The sequence below is a fragment of the Pan paniscus genome, chromosome 13 (genome assembly GCF_029289425.2).
Source record: "Pan paniscus chromosome 13, NHGRI_mPanPan1-v2.0_pri, whole genome shotgun sequence".
Taxonomy (NCBI): Eukaryota; Metazoa; Chordata; class Mammalia; order Primates; family Hominidae; genus Pan; species Pan paniscus.
The window spans coordinates 52,754,263-52,774,628 of record NC_073262.2 but is presented as its reverse complement, the minus strand read 5'-3'; positions in this window follow the sequence as shown (position 1 = coordinate 52,774,628).

Sequence of the window (20,366 nt, the reverse complement as noted above, 5' to 3'; positions counted from 1 at the left end):
TGTTTTATACTCAAAATGAACTTTTTGATCACTACAAAATTCATTTGGTATGGTAAAATTTAGAAATAATCTGGAAGTTAAAATTTGAAGAAATATCAATAATGGCCCTTTAATATATAAACATATTATTACTATTATAAAGATTATATAGCAATATTAAAATAATAATCATCTAATATTCAATGACAATGGAAAATATAAAATATCTATACTCATGATATCTCGAACAGTGTGTGTATATGAACAATGTGTGGAAAGAAACACATTGAATTGTTGATATGTGATAGTGGTAGGATTCTTGTTCTTATTTTAAAGCTTAATTTCATTAGAATAGCATCTGCAAGGCATATATCAAAATATATGTTTATAAGGTTTTAATAAATAAGAATATGAAATAAGGTGCATTGATCTCTTATTATGTGTCAAGTCTTTGGGCAGTTAATGCTCACAGCCATGTTGTGAGGCAGACAGTATGCCCATTTTACAGATGAACAGACCAAGGCCAATTAACCAAGGTTAAATTAATTGTCCAACTGTAGCTACAAAGTCATAATTAGAAATAAGTTCTGGTGTTCTGTTGCATACTAGGTTTAGTGTGGTTAACAGTAAGGTATTGTATATTACAGAATAGCTAGAAGAGAGGCTTTTGAATGTTCTTACCACAAAGAAATGATAAAGACATGAGGTGATGAATGAGCTAACTACCCTGATATAGTTTGGACATTTGTCCTCTCCAAATCTTATGCTGAAATGTCATTCCCAATGTTGTAAGTGAGACTTGGTGGAAGGTAGTGTATTATGAGGGTGGATCCCTCATGAATGACTTGGCACCTTCCGCTTGGTGATGAATGAGTTCTTAATCACATGAAATAGTTCACACAAGATCTGGTTGTTTAAAAGTCTAGGACCTCCTGTCTCTCTCTCTCTCTCTTGCTCCCTTTCACACCATGTGATACTCCAGCTTCCCCTTCCCCTTCTGCCACTATTGAAAGCTTTCCGAGGCTCCCACCAGAAGCCAAGCAGATGTTGTTCACAGCCTATAGAACCATGAGCCAAATAAACCTCTTTTCTTTAAATTACCCAGCTTCAGGTATTTCTTTATACCAACGCAAAAATGGCCTAGTACATACCCTGATTTGATCAGCATACAACACATATACAAATTAATGTACCAAATCATACTCCACAAATATATAAAATTACAATGTGTCAACTTAAAAAGAATTACATATTTGATTTACAAATTTTTTATTCCTTTTAATTCTATCTCAGTATTTTTTACAATCTTTGATTACTTTCTCATTTTTCTAATTCCATCTTTTATTTGTTTTAAATAAATATTTTAACCAAAACTGTTAAAAGAAGAGCAACGTGTACCAAATTAAGTTCAGTGCTCTTTCAACAACATGAAATTTCTATTATGCAAAGTACTGAAATGAGGTACACAAAAAACTCTTGTTATCTTAGAGTGAGTCTATTGTCAATGTGTCTGGAGAGACAGAGAACAAAAATCCTAGGTCTCAAAATAGATGGATTCTTTTTTTGGAACAGTTTACTCCTAAACAACTGATATACATGTTTTTCTATTGTATTTCAAGTAGGTGAAGTTATTTTCACTAATCCTGTCGGTGCTCACAGCTAAGTCCTACAATGACAGATCATCTACCAGCAATCTAGAGAAAATCAGTTTTGTGTATAGAGAAATAAGTTCCCCTGGCCCACCATGGCCAGCATATGACAAGGAAATGACAGAGGGGACTGACTATCTGGGCCAGGGGAACAAAGGGAGGTTTGCAGAGATTCTGAGGGTGCACGCAAGAGAGTAGGGAGCATTTCTGCAGCGAGAGGCACTTGGCCATGGCTACAGCAGACAAAGGATGGTCAGGAATACTTTAGCCACAACGTTAGCACAGACATTAGCAGAATGCTAAATCGTGGGATCCACCATAACCAGAAGAATGCTAGATCAGTCCCACCTCAGCAAGGACTGGCAAGGACCCCCAAAACAAAGAAAAAATTCAAGGACTCTGTCACTCCATACCACAAGTTCACAGGAGCCCTTCATCCTCCAAACAGTGTGATGCCACACTGCGGACATACAGATGAGGGCAGAATTGATGAGACTGAAAAAGTACCTAAAGGGATTATTTACAATATTGGTTTGGACACAGTTTTGAACCAAATTAGACTAAGTAAATTTCCATTTTTATCATCAAATAAAGGATCATGAAGGAACACCACGTCAGTTTTAGACAAAATGCGTTCTATATCGGCATACACAGATCCCCTTCCACACCGTATATATGTGTTTACTCATATATAGATGTGTGTACATGCATAGTCACATACCTTATTGATATTACAACTATCATCACAATGGTTTTCACCATACTACAGCTCAGACAAATATTTTTATTTTATTTTATTTTATTTTATTTTATTTTTATTTTTCAGACAAGTTCTCACTCTGTTGCCCAGGCTGGAGTGCAGTAGCACCATCTCAGCTTACTGCAACCTCAACATCCTGGGTTCAAGTGATCCTCCCACCTCATCCGCCCAAGTAGCTGGGACTATACGTGCATACCACTACGCCCAGATAATTTTTTTATTTTTTGGTAGAGACAGCGTTTCACCATGTTGCCCAAGCTGGTCTTGAACTCCTGGGCTCAAGCGATCTGCCTGCCTCTGCCTCCCAAAGTGCTGGGATTACAGGTGTGGGCCACTCACCGGGCCAAATCTTTCGATTACAAATCTATTTGCTCAATTCCTAGTTCTGTATTCAACACTGATATTGTTGTTGTTTTAGATCACACGCAATTCACATTGAGCCAGTAATGTCTTTGAAGCATTACTGAAATAAAAATTCCAGCATATTCTCAATATTTTTGCAGCTCCTCCAAATTTAATCACTATATAGAATCTTTATTTACAGTTTTAAAATTGCACTAGCCATCTCTTCCTTCACCTTTTTTTAAACTGTACAAAACTGAGAAGGCTGAAATTATATTTTTCTTATAATTTTACAAACATACATACTTTTTCTACCTAAAATTATCCAGAAAGTGCTTTCTTCTCTATGTGTTGTGTGGAAAGGGTTCTATATGCCTATTTTTGAAGAAAATAGTTCACTTTTACTCCATTATATGAAATTTTTTCATTATTTAAATCCTGTGATTAGTTTTTTCACTGAATAGTCACTTCCATAGCAGTTCGGTTAAAATTTCTACAGTAAAAGTAGTAAGTGTTGGCCACTTACCACTTGTAAAGTGTATGGGCATAGCTGTATGTGTGTGTTTATACATATATATACAGATGTGTGTATATTAAATATGTAATGTAATATAATACAAATGGTCTCTGACTAATGAAGGTTAAACTTATGATTTTTTCATGTTACAATGGTGTGAGATTGGTGCACATTTAGTAGAAGCCATACTTTGAGTACCCATACAATCTATTTTTCAGTGCAGTATTCAACTAATTACATAGCTCTTCAATATTTTATTTGTGTATTTTATACACATATTTATTTTAATACAAACATGTACAGCTTTGGTCAAATGTTTAATATTCACTGTAATTTTATGGGTGACATTAGCAAGATCTATTTGTCTAAAAACTCTTTCTTACAAAAAAACCCACTTTAAACTTCTCAAATGCCCCTCCATCCCATTTTTTTAAGTTTCTAATAAACATAAAACATATTTTTAAAACAAGAAGAAAGGCTCCAGAAGATCAGAACAATACAACTGGTTTTACCAAATTCGGGCATTTAGAAATTGAGAAAAGAGGCAATTTTTAAACTTATGACAACAGGCATAAAACAGCCTGCTATGGACAAAGCAGCAAGTGTAGTCTGCCTGCTAAAATTCAGCCTCTGTGAGCACAGCACTTAATTTTACCCCTTATTTTTTAGTAGAAATAGGATCTCAGAAATCACCGGACTTCTGTGTTGGTCTCGTTGGAAGCTGCAGACCGGAACTGTTTCTATTTGGCCATCTTGGCCCCTCCCCCCATTCTACTGTAAAGACACATGCACACGTATGTTTATAGCAAAGACTTGGAACCAATTCAAATGTCCATCAATGATAGACTGGATAAAGAAAATGGGGCACATATACAGCACGGAATACTATGCAGCCATAAAAAAGAATGAGTTCATGTCTTTTGCAGGGACATGGATGAAGCTGGAGGCCATCACTCTCAGCAAACAAGGGAACAGAAAACCAAACACTGCATGTTCTCACTCATAAGTGGGATTTGAACAATGAGAACACATGGACACAGGGAGGGGAACAACACACACCTGGTCCTGTTGGGGGGTGGAGGAAAAGGGGAGGGAGAGGATTAGGAGAAATACCTAATGCATGTGGGGCTTAAAACCTAGATGACAGGTTGATAGGTGCAGCAAACCACCATGGCATATGTATATCTATGTAACAAACCTGCACATTCTGCACATGTATCCCAGAACTTAGAGTAAAGTAAAAAAAAAAATAAATAAGAATCACACTATGTTTCCTAGGCTGGTCTTGAACTCCTAGCCTTAAGTGATCCTCCTGCCTCAGCCTCCCAAAGTGCTGAGATTACAGGCTTGACCCACCATGACCAGCCCAATATGGCTTTTAAGAAGAAGCTGAGCCAGCCCCACCTGTTTCGTTTGGTTCTGATGCTGGCCTGTGTTTTGACAACATGCTTGTAAGAGTTTTAGGTTCTGTCAGCATCAGCAGACACAGCCCATCCTTCTCTCCAAATGACTGTTCCCTTAGGCACTTGAGTCACTTTTCAGTAAACATCTGCATCATACTTCAAATCCTGTTACTAACATTTCTGTCTCCAAAATTTATTCTCCAAACCCCAAACTCCACACACTTTAATGCAGGCCTGAAATAGATGGAAAAGGGGAAATAAATGATGTCACCATAGCTTATCACATGATCTAAATTAACTTTTCATGATTGACCAGCATTAATATTCACAGATTTAACAATGCTTTTTAAGAAAAAACAACAGTCCAGAAGTGATTCTTTCTGTGTGGTAGATATAGGTCTGTTTATCTTTTAAATGTGTTTTTCTTTGTACTTTTTCATTCTGAAAACTCTTGCATTTTCATTTAATATCACTCATTATAAAGTTATCTCTGAAGTAGGACGTATTTTCTGATTGTATTTTCATTTCTTAGAAATATATTGTATTTTAATACCTCAATTTTATCAGTATTTTTATATACACTTGTTTGCTTGGGGGAAGATATGAGTGAGAGAAGCTTTGCACTTCTTTCTCTATGGGTAAAAAAATAAAAAGTTAATTTTAGTATTAGAATTTATTTTAGCTGACTATATTCAGGGGAATGCAAATAGCAAAATTTCTATTCTTCTCAACACTCTTCCCAAGATGAAATGTGCTCAGATTGTTCAAACCTAACTTAATAGCTATTAGAATCTGCTTGTCGAAAGTCTCCGATTCTTTATTTTACTCTTTGTAGCAGCAGGACTCTTTGGTCCAACTCCCCGAAAAACTATTGTCAAGAAAATGCTCAGTGACCTCCAAACTCCTGACCTTTCAATTACCTCAGTGGATGGACCAAGAGAAAGGTGACCTTTAATGAAACACAAATAAGATCACTAAACCATCAAAAATTGAATCTCAAGACGGTTTCTCACTAAATTTTATTTTCCCCGCCTCCCTCAAAGGAACTGTGTATTGAAGTTCTCCATCTGCTGATGAACTCTTAGGCTTATCTCGGTGTAGTAATCCATTTAGCAATGCAGATAATCAGCATTTGCAGAATGGCACTCAGCTTTGCAGCTGAAAAGTTTAGAGTATACAATCCACCATTCATTCTCAAGGGAAGGAGTCATCGCATTGAAGCAGTCTAATTACGGCCATCAGTCCAAATGGCATGGTGGCCAAGGATCAACCCCACCAGCATAGGAAGTTCCAGGCTCCAAGAAAGCCCGGAGGTTTTGGAATTAGTGAGCTAAGTGAGTTTGCCTCATTCCCACACATCTTGCTCCTCACTTCCTTTACTGTGCCCTGTGGTTGGTGACATGACTGCATATCTGCCACTTCTCACCACTTTGTATACTCACCCTGCCTTGTCTTGATTTCTCATCTTGATAATTCTCCCATCTTTTGCTCAAGACACTTTTAAACAACTCTCAGAGTAACATCCTTATTTGGCCCTAGTGAGCATTTGAAATATGTTCTACATTCTAAAGATCCAGAACATGTGGGCATTTTCACGATCCAGCCTGTCACCATGTGTTGTTTAGCCACACGTGTTCAAAGCAGATTTCAAGTTGAGTTATTTCTAGCTGGGCACAAACAGGGTTCCATTTTCATAGGCCTCACTCTTCCCTACTGCATTACACGGTTTCTTCTTCACTTCTACTACACTCCTCCTTCTTTAAATTACAGAAGCTTAAACATAAACAAAAGTAGAACAAAGTGGCATAATGAAACACCACAAATCCATTACTTTGCTTCAAAATTTCTTAGTACAAAACTATTATCTTTTATACCTACATGCCTGTGCTGTAAAATAGATGGACTGCTTTGAGCCAAATCAAAGACATCTTATAACTTCATTGGTAAATAGCTTGTATTTATAAGTAGGTAAGAGACGTTCACTTTAAAAAGCACAAATCAAATATCAATTAAACATTCAAATCTCAAGAATTCTCATAATCCCCCCCCCCCCGCCCATCCTCCTCTATCTTCTCCATCCCCATTACACTATCACTCTTCATTTGACTGGTTCAAGTCAGAACTCAAATGAAGTTGACACGTTGTGTTTGGCTGATATGTCAACAAAGTCACTTATAATTTATCATTTCTTATTTTTTATCTTGTAATTTCTTTTTGAAAACGTTGAGTTTATCACATTTGCCCTTTTCCCAGCAAAAGGCATCCCAGTGTCTCCTCACTATGGAGTAGAAGGAGCAAGAGGTTTATAATAGCATCTTGTTATATTGAAGTCACAAGCTACCAGCATCTTCTTATATTGAAGTCACAGGCAGGATTTAAATTCATCTTATATGTAAGTATGGTATCCCAGTGTGTCAGTGAAGAGACAGATGTTACTGAGATCACCTTGCCCAGGGACGCATCTCCTAATATCTGCAAGGATGTCCTGTATACCAAAAGTATAGCTTCATTCCTTCTAATCCCAAAGACTCTTGAATAAAGCAAATATGTGGGAGGACAAAGATGATGGTAAGCACAGAGGAGAATGGGTATCAATCACTTACATCATTAGGAAGGAGTGAAATCTTACAATGATCTTTCCCTCTGCTTTCTTCCTTTCAGGTGATCTAACTTCCTGTGCCAGCATCATCATTTTACAATAAGATTTGACCTTGGTTAAAGTTTGAAATTCTCCTCTGAGGAAACACATTTCAGGATGTTATCTTTCATGCATACCTTATCATGAAGAAAGGATCCAACTATTCATAATCTAGATTTCCACTGATTTCTTTAACCACAGTTTGATAACAACCACCAGTGAGGTAGTCAGGTCCAGGTCTTATGTAACTTTATTCTGTCCATTGGGAATGTGGGTTTTATTGATGAGGGAGTGATAAACTATTGGGGAATTCTCAACTGTGGCGTCGTGTCGTCTGAGTTATACTTTTACAGGAATGATTCTGGTTGCTCTGAAGGAACAGATAGATGTGGGGAGACAAGAATAAAAGCAAGGCTTGTAAGTGGCTGTTTTCATACTGGAGGTGAGTGAGAGAGTTTGGGAGTTTGATATGGGCTTTAGAGGCCATAGTCTTACTTTATCACTTTTACAAGGAAAGAAAGAAAGGCCCATTGTAGTAAAGTGGCCCCTTTAAGAGGCCATAGTAAAAGGATCTTAGTCCTCAAATATATAAAATAGTATATATTTTTAAAAAATTGTAAAAACCTTTGCCATTCATTTTCTGACTTAAAATGCCTGATGAGGTTGTCTTAGTTCTCAGATTTCAAATCTTCTGATCTATGCATGGCACATAAGTTCCTCACTGAACAATTGATGATTAATTATAAATGCCAATAATGGTTATTGTTTAAGAGGAGATGACTGTGGATATGGAGAAGTAAACAGAACACTCTCCTTTCTCTTTGACTTCATTTAACCAATTTTTTCTTTCAAATCATTTTCTAGTAAGAAACCACCTACAAACGCCCAGAGGATTGCTGCCTTATTTAAAGTATTATAAAACTTATTGCAGATGCATAACGTGACTGTGACATGGAAACTTTTCTCAGCCTTGCCCAGTCCTTTTGAAATGTTAAGCTCACTGTAAAAAAGATAAAATATTGTTATTTTCTCTTAAGAAATAATAAAATTAAAACCCAAGAAGGAAAAGACTCTGCTAATAAATAATAGTATCAAATTTAAAGAAGATCTTTTGCATAAATATTAGGTTTAACCAAATGAAATTGCCAATATTCAAAAGTTTTTAACCTTCAAAACATCGGTTTCATATGGTTCCGTCTATTACAAACCTCTTGCTCCTTCCAATCCACTGTGGCAACCTTCAGAAAGATGGGGGATATTAAATCTCCTTTTGTTCTCACAGCGTATCCTTTATGTTGTGAACATGGACTTAGTTATCACTGCCACTGTGTGGGCTTTTATGATCTATTATAACCTTTACCATAGTGCAAATATCTGTATATGTAAACACATATATATAGCCTATTAGACCGTGAATATCTTAAAGGCAGAGAAAGTCTCTTATTTTCCTTTTATAACTAGCAACTGGCATAGTGACAGACAAGAATGGATGCTCCATATGTCTTTGTTTAGAATGATATAAATGCAGGGGTTGATGAATCATATTCTTTTAATAATCTTATAAGAAGCAGTAATGAGAAGCCATTTTGACAACAGGCTTTTAAATCAGACACCCTGGGTTTAGATGTGAATCCGATATTTACTTCCTATGGAAGTTGGGACAAGTTGCTCAAACTTGAAGTGCCTCAGCTTCCTCATATATGTACCAGACAATACTTACTTCACAGAAATGTAGTGATAATTCAATAAGTTATTGCTTAGAATAGTGAGTGGCATGTAATAATTGCCATATATGTGTTATATGTGTTTGATTGTTATTTTTAATAATTGTTTGTTGAATTGTGATTCCTCTGTGTGTGTGTGTGTGTGTGTGTGTGTGTGTGTGTCTTGTGGAGGTAGTGATGGCAGTGGGAGGCTGTTTTCACTAGCGTTGCTTTCAGAATTCGTCAGCACTAATTTGCCAGCCAATTACCTGGGAAGTATGGCATCTGGTTGAATAAAGGAGTCATAATTTTTATAACTTTTGTTTTTGTGACCCTTTGCAATTTTTTGAACATCCACAGTGAGTCTCAGCAAATAAAGCATCTGGAAATGAAAATTAGTTGCAAACTCATTGAAGCAATAACACTAAAAAAGATAAAAAAGGATAATTGTCATGTTTGAGATCCCATACAATAGTGCCAATATCCTGTGCTGAATCTTTTCTGAGGCCTGAAAACAAGGTAAGGGGTCATTGCAGGCATCATGTGATTCTTTTTCACCGGAACTTCAGGACTGAATCCTGCAGCAGAAGCAAGAACAGGCTATTGGGAGACTCTGGTCCTCAACTGCACAAAGAAGGGCCCATATCCTCAACTCTGCCACAGACCTCTTTGATTCCAGTTGGAAGCCTGGACATTTCACTGCTGCTGAGGAGGGTTCCAGGGACTGGGAAACCTGAGCTGTGAGCTGAGCTTGGGTGATCTGTTTCCATCTGTGGTCTGGTGCTGATGGTTTCCAAGGCAGGAATCAAGTCAGTCCTTGAAGAGCTGCAACAGACCAAAAGTGCAGGTATGAGAGCATAGATGGACAAAAAAAAAAGCAAGTAATCATAATCGGAGTAGAGCTGGAGCAGCTAGGAAATGTAGAAGAAGAGAACAGGTTACAATAGACACTGTGAACACAGCGATGGTTCTAAGACTATGCCCATCTTGTTTACTTCTGTGGCTTCAGTGCCTGACAAATACATAGTCAGCACTCATCAAATATTAAATAAATACATGCATGAATTGTCAAAAGGAGGTGACACTATCCAACTACTTAAAGTATAAATTTTTCCAGATAGATACAGTGCTACAGATACATTATCAAATAGGATGGAGAAACTAGAAGATTAAGAGAAGCATTAGATTGCTCTACTCTGGAAGTAATCTCCAGCAAGATAAGAAATCAATTCTCTTTGCCCATTTAATTACCATATTTCCTAAAGATTTAGGAATATTTTATCTGGCTCCCTGGTCCTAATATTTGAGGAATCTATGATTTGATAAATGGAACAAATGCCTTACAGAGATATGATATAGCCAGGGTGTCTTGGGCAGAAATACGTAATTGGTAAAGTCAAGATGGTGGAAGGTAAGCTTTGTTTCTGAAGACAAATCACATCCCTGTACTTCAGACTTGATGGGTGTCTATGAGCAAGAATGTTTTCTCTACCTGAGCCCCAGGGTAAAAGACAAGACATGGAGCACTCTAATGTATCCAATCGACTCAGAATATCTCATTTTAAATATATTTTTTCATATTAGATGTGCGAGTGGGAAAGTAATTATGAGGTCACACATTCTTTCCTTAGGTAAATCAACATTTTTTTACATTTAGGAAGAAACTGAATAAAACTGTCTTTTGTCCAGTTAATATACCTTGTGAACCCCAGCTTTTTGTTAAGAAAACAAAGTGCTGTGACTTATTTTAAACAACAGAAGGGAAACATGACTTCTGATTCATAACTTCTCTTAGGCTTGAGGATCTCTGAAAGGAGAGCTGGAAATGCTGAGAGATGTGAAGATGCTTTGGGAGGGCACAGTTTCCCCTTTGCCTTATGGTAGATTATAAAGTTTCACAGACTATCACCACTTTACTTTAGAATTTTCCTCAATACTTCCCTCTAGAAGTTTGCAGGGAAGATCTCTTCTTGGTTATTAATATGTTTCAGAAATGACAGGCTAAAGTTCTACCTACCCAGATGGAAGCAAACTGATTTTTGGCTTCTCTGTTTGAGTGGCAGCCAGTGTAACCGTGGGTTTCTGGTTGAAATTCCAATGTAGAGATTCCCAAGCCATCAGCTGGAAGACACAACTTTCAGCATCAACTCTGTTTGTGCCAATCAGGAAGTTGGATGAAATAATTTTAAAATATGGATATCTGTACATCCAGATATTTTCAGACAAGTTCAGAAAGATTATTTTATAAGGGATGCAATTAGAAAAACAATTATTACAAAAATTGTACTATATTTAATAAACCTCCTCCTATGTCTCCCAAAATGTGTGTGTTATTATCAGATTGATGGGAACATCACTGAATAATCAGATCAAGTGAATTTGATGGGTGAGAAAAAAATATGCTTGCTTATGAAATTAACAATTGGTCATGACACGGAGTAACAAAGATTTTATTTATTATTTATTCTATTATAATGTTTAAATATATAATTTTATGCAGATTATGCATTTTGCATAAATTCTGTTATGCAAAATATAAATTCTGTTAAGTTCTATAGAGGGCAGAAGTTTGATTTAAGACAAATATGAGAAAATGTTCTTTCATGACTGAATAATATGATTCTGGTAAAATAAGTGTCTCTGAGAGAAGCCTCAGACTTGTGTTTTTATGGGAAGAGCGAAATTCTTCTTGCTTGAGAGCAACCTTTTGCAGAGAGGAAAAATAATAGCAAGAAGGAAAGGTGAGGTATACTTCTTGATAGTGGAAATCAATCTGTGATTCATCACAAAATACAAGTCATCCGGAGCTACAAATTTATGGGTAGTTTAAATAGCAAGAAGCAGAAAGCGTATACTTGGGGATAACTGGAAAGGAGATCAGAGGTGACCCAAGTTTCAGGAATTGAACTAAATAGATGGTTGGAATAAAACTTTTTCAGTGGAAAGGCAGAAGAAGGGAAGTGATTTTTATTGTCTACTTTACAACACGCTTAACGAATATTATCTCACTTTAATCCACACCACAGCCGTAGCCTTTCACAGTAATATCATCCACATATCACACAGGGATAGATGGAGTTATGTTAGATAAATTGTCCATGACCACCCAGTGAGTAAGCAACAGAGCCAGAACTCAAACCTAGGTTGTCATCCAATGTCAGGCATTTTTCAAGTTTGGAAAAGGGGTCTATACTTCTAAATATATACAGCAATATTCTGAAGAGAAGGTTAAATAATATGTTGAATGGAGAAAACTTTATCCTGTCTGAACAACCTCTTTCAATCTATTTAGATTACATGTGAAAATAAAAATGTTCTATTTTTTCTCTATATGGTAAAGAATAAAAGTAAATATGTTTATCAAAGTGTACAATATTCTAAATCAGGAGTTCTTGAATAAATTAATTACTACATGCTAGAATTCTTAGAAATTTAGATTACACACTTTGTTTTTATAAACAGATATTTAAATAACATCGGTCTTTGTGTATCTATGTACACGCGATGTAGAGGATATTTTCACCAAATGTAGGTGGGATGGAGATGGCAGTTTGTTGACTTTTCCTCCAATCTTTATTCTATTTTAAAACCTTTAGGGAATTGTTCCTTCAGAAACAACTTCAGATACTGTCTCAAAGAAGCTTTTCTGGAAAGCCCTGATATTAAAAACAAAATGAGAGCCACAAACAACAAAAAGTCCAGGATGTCCAGAGAAAACAGTCCATCTTCAGGCATTCCTGAAAGCAGACTATCACCAACTTTGTCATCATTATTATTATTTGCTCAGGCATTTCTAAGGAGACAACATTATATCTCCCAGGAACTGCCTCAAAGGCCCAATCCAGGCAAGGAAGCCCTATGCAAAATTTTCAATGAAAATGCATTGCCTAGAGTAAAGATGGAGCATTAAGAGAAGATGGAGGCAGAAGTAAGGATCTATGAGTAAATCAATGGCCATGAAAACTGGAGGCACTAAAAGAAGCTGGAACAAAACAGGCTGAGGTCAAGATCAGAGGTAGGGAATGCACTGGTGAAATATACAAGCTACATAGGCTTAGATGGTTCAAAGGAAGGCCTTTTCGTGCAGGGTTGTACCTAATTGTAGACTTAAAATTGAGGCTTATGGAATCACAGTAGTGGTTGACCCTAAATGAGTATGTTATTATTCTTATCCCCTCATATGAATTTTTTAAATGACTTTCTGCTAAAGACGCATTTCTATTTCAAAATTTAGTATCATTATCTAACTCTGACTCTCTTCCTAATTCTTGTCCTCCTAAATCATTTTTGAGAGCTAATTAGGTTGAGTGCCATTTTCAACTGCTACTCTGGAAGATAAGGTACATGCCTGCATATTGTGCACTTACTGCTGTGCACATCTGTGCTCAATATCAATCTGCAGGGATTTTGAAAATTAACATCCTTTTAAAGGCAAGCAGGATTACAGGGAAAGCTATGTATTGTTACTTGGTGTTTGGTTTTACGGTTACAGCCTGGATTACAATTGAAAATAGTAAGAAAATTAGAAAATATTTTCTCTTTTCTAAAAGTGCTCCCCTCCTCCACACACACATAGAAAAATATAATTAGAAAAAATCATATCTTAAAAAGCAAATAAGTACTTTAAAAATATATTCATAGCTTTGAAAGATGCACCATGTCAATATAAAATTAAATCCATTTTTATTGTCAAGAAAATGGGCTAATAGAATTTTCTACCAATTTTGTGATGATTGGCATATGGATAAAACAGAAAAAAACAAAGTCTTGATTAGAATTACTGTATCTGGAGGTTTTAAGTTAGGGGAAAAAAGTCAACTTTTTTTTTTCCTCTCTCTCTAACAGTTTATCACAAGCACAGTTTCCCAACACTACTTTCAATTTTATATTCTAGGTTTCAGACCTCTGAAATCTGAGAAGATCTGTGCCTAGGGGAAAGAGACTGCCTTGAAGAAACATGTGTTTGTGACTGAGTCTTATCAGAGTATAAATAACACAACTGTTTCCAAGAAGAAAAGATCAGATAACATATAGTCAATTGTAGCCTGCAGGGTTGAAAGAATTGACAGGTTTTATTACTTGCTCAAATGAATCTTTAATACTTTTTGTTTTGTTCTGTTTTTGAGACGGAGTCTCTCTATGTCGCCCAGGCTGGAGAGCAGTGGCGCAATCTTGGCTCACTGCAAGCTCCACCTCCCAGGTCGCGCCATTCTCCTGCCTCAGCCTCCCGAGTAGCTGGGACTACAGGCGCCCACCACCACACCTGGCTAATTTTTTGTATATTTAGTAGAGATGGGGTTTCACAGTGTTACCCAGGATGGTCTCGATCTCCTGACCTCGTGATCCACCTGCCTTGGCCTCCCAAAGTGCTGGGATTACAGGCGTGATCCACCGCGCCCAGCCAATACTTTGAAGATAGTAAGAAAAGGAGCAAGATCGGTAGTTAAAAACACCAGAGAATGTTGCTAGAATGAGCTCCACAAGTGTATGTTGAATTCTCTGGTGTTATAGTTGGGACGACAGAGTAGACAGAGGGAGTGATTAAAGAACAGAAACTTAACACACCGGAGCACCCTTGTTTGTCCCGTGCTTTACAGTCTTCATTTAACTTATCACACACATAGCAAGTACAGTATAGACAGAAACCAAGACAATATGCTATAAGATTGAGTAAAAAGGAAAGTGATTTAAAAGAATAAGGAAGCCAAAAAGGAAGCAGTTTGTGGTCTCCTGAGAGATTTGTGACAATAAAGCAGGGGCTGGTTAATATTTTCTGCAAATATCCAGATTGTAAATATCTTAGATTGAGCAACTATTCAATTCTGCTTTGCTGGTTGGAAAGTTGCCTAGATAATATATCAACAAATGGGTTTTGTTCCAATAACACTTTATTTAGGAAAACTGAAATTTGAATTTTATATTATTTTCATATATTGCAAAATGTTTTTCGACCACTAAAACGTATGAAATCCATTCTGTACTCCTGGATTACACAAAGGCAGGCATTGGGCTGGATTTGTCCAGTGGGCTACCATTTGCTGATCCCTGCATTAGGGCCTGTGCTTATACCTTGACTTCAGGTATCTGCAAGGATGAAGAGGAGGAACCCTGTAACACCCTCAAGTTCTCTCTGACCACTGGGATTTTTAAAACACACTTTCTTTGAATGGCTATTTTTTTTCCTTTAAGAGATAACCTCCACATTTAGAAACATAGACACTAGAAGGTCTGGCAAATGAAAGAGAATTGTGGATTATTTTTCCATTGAATGATTTAAAAACAAATAAAACAACTTTGATTGACATCTGGTAGATTAAAAAGGCAAGATTTATTTCCTACAAAATAAAGAAACTGACACATATGTCAGACACACGTGGCATTTCTGATGTGGAAAGAAGGAAAGACATCAATAAGACCAATTAATTTAGCTTTGTGGCAAGTCACCTAACTCATCAATCTGTGTGCAGGCAAATCTGTATTACATTGTTCTGTGCTAGGATGGTATTAAACATTGCCACTTTTTAATTTACTCTTTATTATACTGACAGGTAAACAAAGCAACATGAAGGCTAAATAAAAGTCATTTCCCCAAGGTAAGTTTACAATGTTGGTTCATTTACAGTTTAGTGGTCTTGAAAGTGAAGAGTTTATTTTGTACTGTTCAACTAGCTTGCTTTGCCATGGGTACACTTGCTCAATATTAGTTATAAATGTAATGGACATGTCTATATAAGAATGAGTATAGGGCCTATAATGTTTATTTAGCCAGGCTGAATAATGAGAAACATCCTTGTCATCTATCACACCCTTCAAATAAAAAGATGAGAAATGAGTAGTTCCACCTTGAGGGTGCATTGCTTTTTCTTTTTCTTTTTTTTTTTTTTTTTTGAGATGGAGTCTCGGTCTGTCACCCAGGCTGGAGTGCAATGGCATGATCTCGGCTCACTGCAACCTCCAATTCCCGGGTTCGAGTGATCCTCCTTCCTCAGCCTTCCAAGTAGCTGGGATTACAGGCGCACACCACCATGCCCAGCTAATTTTTGTATTTTTAGCAGAGACGGGTTTCACCATGTTGGTCAGAGTGGTCTCGAACTCCTGACCTCGTGATCCACCCACCTCAGCCTCCCAAATAAAGCTCAGGGTACATTGCTTTTAACGACATTAAATTGCAAGGTCTATGTCTCATAAGAGAACAGGTTAGGACTAGTCTCCACAGGTCCAGTGGCAATATCCTTAGTATCATAAACAATACACTCAGATCATTAAGACATACTGGAAACAACATTTTGGTTGCCACTATTTCCACTGATGTGTACCAGAGACATATGAAGACACTTTTACACAAGTTGCATAATGAAATCAAAGCAGTGAATAAACTTTGAACATTTGTGACTAAATGATACCTACATTGTATTTAATTATATTATGCATATATACTGCATTTGACTCTCACTCCAAATATGTTAGAAACTTTTCATATTAAAATATAAAGCTCTATTTCCATTCAATAGATGATCCTTAGTTAATTCAATGAGTCCCATTCATTGATGAATTGTTTGCCTTCATTTTGTGTTAATTTTTTTGTCATTTTTTTCTTCTCATGAGTTTTGTTACCTGATATGATAAGCTTTCCCAGTGAAATATTTTAATTTTATCTAGCTATACATTCTTCTAGATCTTTTTTGGTTATAGGCATTTTTAGTTTTCAATCTGTGATTTTTCTGTAATTAATTTTTTAAGAACTAAATTAAATATTATCTTTTTTGAATTATCTTAATGTCTCACATCACTTATTGAGTAGCCTTTCTATCCTCGCTAGTTTAATATTACTGCAATTTTTAAAAATTGAATAGCCATGTGCATTTGTATCAATTTCTACCTCTAGGTTCTACTGAACTGTCCAGATATGAAATAACTACAATAAACAGGCTATTACAATATTAATAAACTATCTTAATTGTCTTGTTACTATTTTTTCCGTTACATGGACAGATTAGCCTGGATTAAGCAGGTAAGCCTAATAAATCACATGAGTCATTGACTCTGGTGAACTTTTTTCTGGCTGGGAGCAAGAGACGCAAAGATGGAAAGCTCAGAGAGATGCTATGTGAGAAGACTCAATATTCTGCCTCTGGCTTTCCAGATGGAGAAGCTGAGGATCAAGGATCGGGCCAGGAGCCAAGGAATACTGCCACCTCTAGAAGTTGGGAACGGCCCTCAGCTTACAGCCAGTAAGAAAAGGGGGATTTTGGCCTTCTAGCTGCAAGGAATCTAATTCCACTTGAATTAACAAGGAACATCCAGGCAGGAATGTAGCCCTGACAACACCTTGATTTAGGCCAGTCAAGCCTGGAAAGACTTCTGACCCACAGAATTCTAAAATAACTTGTGTTTCTTAAACCATCAAATTTGTTGTAATTTGCTTTGGTAGCAATAGGAATCAAATATACCTGCCTACTTTTACAACAAGATATTGTCTGCAGCCTGTTTGAAGTCGGTGACTAAACACAGCTGGTTACTATGGCAGGCCCATTCTGAAGAGTTGCAGGACACCCTCAGGAGTACTTTGGTTTGAAGCCTCCTCATCACCTCGGCTGCCGTTTCTGGGATCTGGGTTGCAGTCTGAGGCTCATTTTTCCAATTCCCAATACTTCCTACTGATGATATTCTTGAGAATCAGGCTTTATCAAGAGAGAAAAAGGACTTTAAAATTTTCAAACTCCTTTTTAAATATCAGAGATTATTTTGGCCTACTTTGATTACAGGTCCTTACTTATAACTCTCTCCTTCCTAGGGAGAAAATAGAAAGCTTTAAGAGACAGATTACACTTTACCTGACATTCATTTTTGCATGCCTTGTTAAACATGAAAGAATGTGTTAAGGCCATTTTTTATTGTTTAATTTGTTGTTTTGACTTTGGGTGTGTGTGTTTGTGTCAATTATTGTTTAATCTACTAGAACATTCATTATCCTTTTTATTTTGGAAACAAGGGTGAGAAAGGTTACGTGATCTGGAGGTAAAAATACACCATTATGTAAAGTTGAAGTGTCATCCCCTGAATCCACATTGCACATCTATAAAGTAGAAGAACTTGTCTTACTCCAGTGTTTAGTATTCGTTAGGTTAATGTTTTTCAAACAAGCCGGATAGTAAGAAGCATTTGAGGCTTTTGTTTAAAATACATCCCCCTCTACCACTGAAAGTTTAATTTGGTAAGTTTGTTTGGACATACAGAATCTGTATTTCTAAGAAATATTTAGATGGTTTTTATCAGACTTGGAGGTCCTCTTATTGAAAATAAAAAAGTAGACACGCTCACGATGAAGTTTACCTTTTCTTTCTATTCATGTATTTTAAAAAATATTTATGAAAAATGCTTGCCTGCTGCTTAGCTTGATTTAAGAGATAAACTGATCAGACAGAATGTCAAGCCAGCCAGCATCTCCTGGTCTACACCAAAGCCTTTCCTACTTCTTTCAAACAGTGAAGGCACCAGGACAGAGTGTAGGGTAATTCTCCTTTCTACCCTAGTTATATAGTATCTGGTTTTTTCCTACTAGTCTGCCAGAGAAAAATGCATAAATTCATTCTATTTTCTCGCATTTTCCAGCAGGCTGCTGTACATCATGCATCATTCATTCTTTCATTTCTTTAAAATATTATTATTGGATACTTATTCTGTGACAGATACAGGAATTATAAAGGTGAGATGAATACTTTTTCTGCTTTCTTGTATAGAAGAGACAGACACAAAGGCAATGAATGAAATCATATGATTAATGCTTTCAAAAAGTAAGTATATTTCCAGCTCTGTGAACTATAGAGGTACAAGCAACTAACTCTTTCTGGGAAAGTCAGGGATAGCTTCAGGAGCACAGGAAACTGAGCTGTATTTTCTGTTTTCTAGGCAGTGAAGAGAAATGTAGAGGGCTAGCGAAAATACTCTGCAAAGAATACCGTACATTTCCGTCCCCTGGCCATCATTAGCTTCCTTACCATACATCTTACTGCATTTAGTGTTATTTGCCTCAGTGACCACTTAGGGAACTTGTAGGATTGACCTAAGTAATATTTGTAATTTGAAGAGAAAGTAAATGTTGTAAGTGGACAGATTTCCCGAACTCCTTGCTCTGGGCTGAAAATTGGGCTTGGCGTAAAGTTCATGATATATGGAATAGAAAATGCTTTATAAATACCACATCTGGAATATTCCAGATGAATCGTTATATAAAATGAAGATTTATTGAAGACTCCCTGATCCATATGAAAGTGTTCATGCATTTAAAAAACATTTATTGCATTTATAAATGCATTGCTTGTGGGATAAATGAGTGAAATAAATGGAAGAGAAACATATTATGAAGCAGCTTGTTAAAAATCGTGATATTTAGTCACAGCAGCCATGACCCTTGTTCTCAACAAAATCATTTCATAGAGCCTTGAAAAAGAGATTTCAAACTGATTCCCTGACATAGACCAAAAAAAGAGAACCTCTTCCTGTTTTATGATTAATGTGATGTATTTGGTCATGCCATACATTTTCAACAATGTAGGATTCTCCAAAAATTATTCAAAGAAATAAATAACTTTTCTTATTTTCTTCATATTTTAAAAGTCTCCTGGAAAAACAAAGAAAAACTGATAAAGACAGATTGATTCGCTAGTTAAATCCAAATGCTCAAGGATAAGCTTAGTTCATTTTTGGGAAATGGCACTTTCTTGCAATTCTCCTGCATTGATATTTAATTTGTAGTTTTTTGCTTTGTCAAGATGTAACATAAAATCCTATTTCAGAAAGGCCTTCTTTAATAGGGCAGGATTTTTATTTCTTTTTTGTAAGTTTTAATTTTTGTTGTTTTTCTGACATCAAATGTTTGCTGTTTTCTTTAAAGACAGAGCCAGCATATATTTCAAGTTAAACACATATTTTAAAATGAAATAAGTTGCACATAATATTACTAAATGATGAAAATAATAATGTGCCTCAACAATGCAAATGAATTGCAATTTAATCAGATGAAGAGTGGAAAAATACAGCATTATGGAGAATCTTCCATACGGGAGAAGAGAGAAAACTGGACTAGAATCACAGGATCTGTATCTTCACCTGTTAATGTTAGGGAAGCCATTTCCCCTCTCGCCCCTCTGTGACTCTCACCTTATGCAGCTGCTACTTTGTTTTTCAAACTGTATTTATTGAAAGCAGGGGCTTCTGTTGAGGATGCTGGGATTTCCTCGTTTTCCCACAAGCAGAGAAGAGAAGAGGCAGAAATCCACAAGGGTGTCTCACTCCCACTTCAAAATAAGGCATCTTTGAATCATTTTATATCTATTTAACTTCTGCATAGAATTGCATTTGAAATAATAGTTCTG